Source organism: Mastigoproctus giganteus, chromosome 8, assembly GCF_048544385.1.
Source record: "Mastigoproctus giganteus isolate SK-2022 chromosome 8, ASM4854438v1, whole genome shotgun sequence".
Classification (NCBI taxonomy): Eukaryota; Metazoa; Arthropoda; class Arachnida; order Uropygi; family Thelyphonidae; genus Mastigoproctus; species Mastigoproctus giganteus.
Window position 1 is genome coordinate 144,625,738 of NC_143582.1, and position 7,211 is coordinate 144,632,948.

Below are 7,211 nucleotides of genomic sequence, written 5' to 3' on the forward strand. Positions count from 1 at the left end.
TCAAGACATGAGGCAATATTCAAACTCCTCAAGTTTCAAGGTTCCACGCAGAAGAAACAAATATAGTAGCATAATAGGAACAAAAAATACGCAGTCTTGTATTAAAATTAGAAATAGAAATCGTCCGATGTTTAAAAGTAATAATATTTTTGTCAGCAGACTAGATCCCAATACTACCTCCCAGCAGATGGATCAGCTACTATTGGAGCTGGAAATTCCGGGTAGTGCTTTCAAGCTAAAAACCAAACATCCAACTTACGCATCTTTCAGAATTGAACTAAAGGATTGTGACCTTCAAAAGTATCTAAATCCTGATATCTGGCCGAATGGTCTACTAGTCATGCCATTTTATGGAACTGTTCTAGGTTCTGTCAACAACTTCAATGAGGAGTTAACGTCTAACTCTCAATCTGTTGAGCTGTCTGCATAACTAGAGAATACCAGTCCGGGTTCGCATCATAGTCCATCATTTATCCTTCCTCCTAATGCTTGCGAACATCCTTCTAACACCTATGTTAATCTCAACATTTTTCTACAGAATGTAAGAAGCGTAAAAAATAAACTGTCTACGCTTATAGCACTTTTGGTTGGAGAAACTCATGACATAATTTGTTTAGTTGAAACATGGATGCAGGAACCTCTTCAGGATGTTTTTCTACTGCCGAAAAATCTAAACTACACTCCATACATGACATCTAGGATTAATCGAAGAGGTGGAGGATCAGCAATTATTTTAAAATCCAACATTAAAGTTATTAACACCTACAACACCTGTTCTTACAACTTTGAAGGAATTTCTCTTCTGATCCAAGTTAAAAATTCACTACTTCAAATATATAATATTTATATTCCGCCTGGACCTACTGATGATATTATTAACGAAGTAATAACCTGGATAATCACTGTTCATAAGTCTCAAGCTAACATAATTATAATGGGCGACTTTAATCTCCCCTTGCCCAAATATAATTTACAAATGAAGTTGCTGTCCGACTCCTTATTAGTTCTAGGAGCTAAAAATATCAACGTCCCTGCTACAAGAGGTAATCAAGCGCTCGATCTAGTTTACTCCAATCTTCAACTTCAAGAAAAGTGTAGTAGCAACATTACATTTAGATCTGACCACAAAAGTATAGAATTTCAAGCAACAATTTGCTGTGGGAATCCTCGCCCCCCTCTAGAAAGCACTAAAAGAATATCATCGATTAAATTCCTTCAGAAAGAAAAGTTTTTGCAGCTCTTAAAATACTATCCATGGGATTCTCTTAAAAATATACCTATTCAGGACGCCACGTTTCTATTAATAAAATGGTTAAATCAATTAAAAACAGAGTCAGCATCCAAACTTGTAAGAGTTTCTTCTCAATCCAAACCGTGGTTCAGATCTCATCTAAAACCATACTTTAAAAGGAAACAAAAATGCCACAGGCAGTGGAAGAAGTACGGAACTTCATCAACATACATAAAGTATAAAAAGAGCAGAGCACTGTTTCAGCTCAAAAAAATTCAGGCGTACAAAAATTACTTAATGTCCAGGCTCAAGCATAATAAAAGAGCACTCTCTTCAAAAACAAGAGCTACCTTGCAGCATGACCAGACTTTGGAATGGATAAAATTCAATATGGAAACATGCAATTTTGACATCTGCAATGAAGATAATCAAAACAAATTTAAAGAATTCGATTCTTATAAACACGCAAATAGCGTTCAACATGAAATGCTTCCTAATCAAGCTCTGCTAATCAACCAACTTGTAAACAAGGATACAGTTCAGAAAATTATTAACAAACTACGAATTGATAGTAGTGAAGGCCCTGACGGCATCCCTAGTTTTATTATTAAATTGTCCAGTGCATTCATCATTGATTCTCTAGTTCATATTATTTCCAGTTGCATCTCCCAGCCATTCCTTCCAAGATTATGGAAGACTTTTAGAATTACCCTGATTCCAAAACAGGCTAGCAATAATAACCATATAAACTATCGTCCAATTGCTGTATCGTCAGTAATCGCTAAGATTATAGATAAGATCATGCTGCCATATCTTCGGGATGCGATCTTTGCTAATGCACCCGACAACATGCATTTTGGTCCTACAGGGCGCTCTACAATAACAAGCCTAGCTGACACCATTGTGCGCATCCAAACTGCGTTTCAGGATAAAGCACAATGCGATGTCTTTTACTTAGACATCAAAGGTGCTTTCGACAACATTGATCACAAGAAAGCCATTGAAATACTAAAAAATCATTTCCCCATTGATACAATGGTTATATCCTATCTTCAGTACAGCCTCAATCACAGAAATCTCATCTTCCCCACTAATACTGATAATATTCTCGTCACAACCGCAACAGGCATCCCTCAAGGAGGTGTTCTCTCCAGTGTCATATTTTCAGCATCTCTACAACCACTCCTACAAGAAAATCCAAATCTGCTGTCTTATGCCGATGATTTAAAGTTGTTTATTATTTCCAAATCTTGTGATGACATTTCCAAGGTTAGCCATGATGCGAATTTACAGATGTGCGGAATTATCAAATATCTGAAGAATCTCAATCTCACTATAAATACAAACAAATCTGCTCAAGTAACTTATTCCTTACAGAAACAACCAAACCACATAGAAATTAAAATTTCAAATGTTTCAATTCCCAACGTATTTGCTCACAAAGACCTAGGAGTTGTTTTTGACAAAAATCTTTCATTTAATTCTCATTATGTATATGTTGCTAAAAAAATTCAAAAATCAAGATGGCTGATCAAGCAAGAAACAGCGGCGATTCAAGATAGAAAAACAGTCATTAACCATGTTCAGAGATGCATTTTTCCCATTCTGTCTTATGCCTCCGAAATCTGGTCTGGCGCTCCTCAAGTTACCGTAAAAAAATTCCTTTCCCTAGAGTATTGGGTTCTTAGATGGCTGAACAATAAACTTCGTTTTCCCCGTACAATATCCAGGCAACAGCTTTACAAAAACTTAAAAACAAAGCCTCTGCAACAGATGATCAACGAGTCTGGAGTCATGCTTCTTGCTAAGTTAATTACTTCTGCATCCAGTTCACCAAACCTGGCCAACATAATAGCTCCCACCAACAGAGAAAACTCAAGAAACCAACAACAATTCAAATCCAAACTCTCCAGACTAAAACAAATGGACAGGATGTTCCCCAATGCATCCCTTCACCTCATAAATTATCACAACATTGATTGTAAGAGGTTGCTCAACTCTGAAGCCTACAGGAGTCTCATTTCCAAACAAATTATGAGAAATACAAACAGCTGCCTACCTACAACCCAGTAACTACATCCAGAGCCAAATGTGATGTTCTGCAATATATATTTTTGATCATTATAATTCATATCGTTGTTAATGTATATATAGAATATGCTATGTAATTTTATATATATATATTTGTCTCCTTTGTACTGAATTAATGCCCCTAGCCTAGTGCTGTGATGGGCTTGCTGTAGTTGCAATAAATGAAATTTATTTATTTAAATAAAGGACTGCGTAATGGGAGATGCCTGCAGCGTAAGATAGCGCTTTATTTATTTGTTCATTATTCCCTAAATGGTATAACAGAAGTTGATCTCTCTCAAATCCTCAAGAAACACACGCCATTTTCGAATGGGAGGAGGGATAATCAACAGAAAAAAACTGAACAAGGAATAGTTTGACTTAAATGACTAGTTGGGGAGAGAGAGAGAGGGCAATTCTCCCCTACTTCCTCCTGGATCTACATATCTTCACGCCAATATTTTCTTGTGAGAATCAATTTCGAGAGCATAGATGAGGTTATCTTATAACTTCGTAAAGGAATTTCTTTCTTAAGTCTTCGGAACTTCCATCAACGCAGGTGGCGCTGATCAAAGCAGTCCTCGGGCTGTCCATAACAAGGTCCAATCTTGATTCTTTCTGTGGGCTTTTCGCATAAACGACGGAGAACAAAACATTGGGTATACACCTTCTAACAGCACGTGCTCGCCCACTTGGGGGAGGGGGGAGAGAGAGAGAGAGACGGGAAATGGCGTGTTTACTACGACCTCGCGACTCGGTTTCCGTGCCACCGACTGTCGATTCGGTTATTTAATTTTTGCAGCTGAGCAGGTCGCGTAGGAAGTGTTATAACCAATCGCCGTGCCAGATCTGATTACCTTGCCCCGTTTCATTCAGTGGCGCGCCATTCCCTGTGGATATCTGATCTATTTGTGTGCCATACGTGGCTGTCACTGATTGCATTGTGGCATTATATCCTTCGCTATTATTAAAGCAGGAATAATCAAAACCAATTGGTGGCAAGGACAGCAGACAATCAACGCGTAGCGCTAAATGATACGCAGGTGTGATGCCTATAACTACATTAGAATAATCCTTTAATACATTTCGTTCGACAACCAGCAACAATTTCAAGGACTCTTAAATTTGATGACAAATGAAATTCACGACAGATGATGACCGACACTTCTTGAACCAACGAGATTGATAATTATGCTTATCATAGAATCAATTCAAACAAACTCATGTTTGAAAAAACCTCAAACCTTTAAAATGAACAAATCCTAATCCCACATTGAAATACTGCCAATTTACAAAAATGCACAAGATTTTAAGTTAAAATAAAACCACGAATATTGGATTTTTGACAGCAACATCTTCGACCTTAGTGGGATTACAATAGTATCGTGACTAAACTATCAAAATATTCCATCATGGAGCATTAAGTTTTCCGCAAATACCTTCAGTGTTACGTTTTCCCCGTAATGCCCTCTACGGTAAACAAAGTTGACAATACACCCTAATGCTGGTCCACTATTTGACTGGTCAGTAGGTCGCATTCGATCAATGCGCGGGATTAGTAACATTCTGAGCAGTTCAACCCCTAGATAGCCATTAGTCATATTTTCTGCATTCCACGTCTTGCTGTTCCAATCAATATGGATCAAGCGACATCCAATAAGACATATTGGTGACATAGTGTTATTAGTACTGACTTTATGGATGCAGAATTCCTCGTCTGAAAGATCTCCATGTCTCGCTCTAATTTTAAGAGCACTACAGATGGCGGAAGTCTTGGGAAGGAAATATAAAGTGGTACGTATTCGAATTAAAGCGTTTATTCTGGAGAGAAGGAAAACAACAGAGAAATTTAAGTGGACAACTCTGGTATTTACGTTGGATTTGACAAGCGTGATCTCAAGAATCGTATATTGTTAGCGAAGTTTAATCGTAAATATTCTGAGCATTTCGAATTCAGTTTTGTTATTTTTGACTTTTTTAGATGTAATGTAATAGTAATAAAGTAAAAATAAATTATAATCGAATTGGTGCGGTTAATAACACAGTGCATTATGTTTCTAACAGCATGGCACATGTTAAGTGGGGGAGAACGGAGATTTGAAAGGAACTTAGATGTATATTAAGATCTACTTACCTTATTGGTTTCATCTTTGTCATTCATTGGTCTAAAATGTATGAATCATTCTTTGGTCGACGACCTCCATCATAATTTTAAAATCTCTATTATCAGAGTCGTTGTCCAGTCTTGATGAAAGAAAATAAGTGGTCATTTACAACAAGAAGTCACTTGAGATTAATCATCATAAAAGTTCGCTGGTAGAAGACACACTGGGGTTATTTTAAAACACAAATAACACTTTTTAGAACACTGCACCTTCACAGAGGGGGTTTAGGCTTTTCACAGAACGCTTACAAAGAGGCAGAAAATATTACCGACGTATTGAATAACACTAGAACTCGATAAACTGGCTGCACAACCTGGTGCTTAGTTTATGAACTAGGATTTTTGTCTGAATCTTATTGCTACTTCTTGAGATTAGAATGATTGGCTTCGTTGACCAAAGTCCGGACAAAATTCTTGAGATAGAATAATACTCTAAGCTCAGAGGTTCCCAAACTTTTATATCTCGCGCCCCTTCATAAAATATTTCACAAATTTCACTCCCCATTAAAATATTTAATAAATCTCACCTCCCATCTTTCAGAACAAGTGCAAATAATCAGATTTTATAAAATTTAGGTACGTCTATGTATACTTTTATAAATTAATATATGCATTACGATGCTTTTATCTGAAAGATTGAAAAAAATACACTTCTTCTCTAGATTAGAGGGATGGTTTGTCTACATTTAGTTAAAAAAGTGCTTCATAAAAACAACACGGGCCCCCATAAAAAAGCCAAGTGCACCCACAACTTGGGAAACTCTGATCTAACATAAGACACGGCATTCCAATTCAAGTATTTATTTGTAAGATTAATTTGGATGACGGCCTCCCTTGGAAAAGTTTCTGACATCCATATGAACTTCAAGAGACCGCAGCCCCCACACCACTGGTGACACAAAATACAGTAAAATCCTTGTAAATCGCTATACTCCTCAGACTTTATGTGGTCTTGGTGTATAACTGCAGACTTTATTTATTTACATCCCGTGAAGCTCCCCATAGCAGCTTAAATTAATGGCTGAAAAACAATCCGCGTGATACATGCGTATATCTTTTTTTTTTTTTAAATAGCAGGGAAGTTTGCTCCAAAATCAATTATTGCCAAATGTTACCAAAGGTTTTTCTTTAAAAGTAATGTGGATTGCCATTTAGAACTGCGTAGAAGGCTACAAAATTTTTATAGCTTCCTACTAAATGTACACATCGGTAGAAATTTTAAGCTTAATCTGTATCACCTTTATTTGGTCCTCTGTTCGGTATTTTTAACAATTTTTTCCATTAATATTTCCATTTTTCTTAGATAAAACTTCCAAGATGTCCCCATTCAAAACTCGGCTTCATATTCCTTTATTTTTAAACCCAATAACTCATTAATGTATTCTTTTATCCTATCAATGAACCTTCCAGTTGACTGCGAAAATTCAACTTCCAGTGTCTCAGGTGTTTGCACTTTCATTATCATCATCCCCATGACTGTAGTTTTCGAGAGAACAAAAAGCTTAGAGACAGAAATGAAGGGTAAACGTTTTTTTCCCCCTAACTTATAATTAGGTAATTTAGAGGCGGTAGTTTAATTTTAAAATGATCTTTTACGTAATATAGTCATTCACTGGCTTATTAACGCAAATTCAGGTAAGCTGGGTTATATTTAAAAATTTTCTACAACATTTAAAAGAAGGATATTTAAAAAAAAAAAAAAAAAAAAGAAAGAATCTGGATTCCACAGAAAGCCCAAGGCGATTA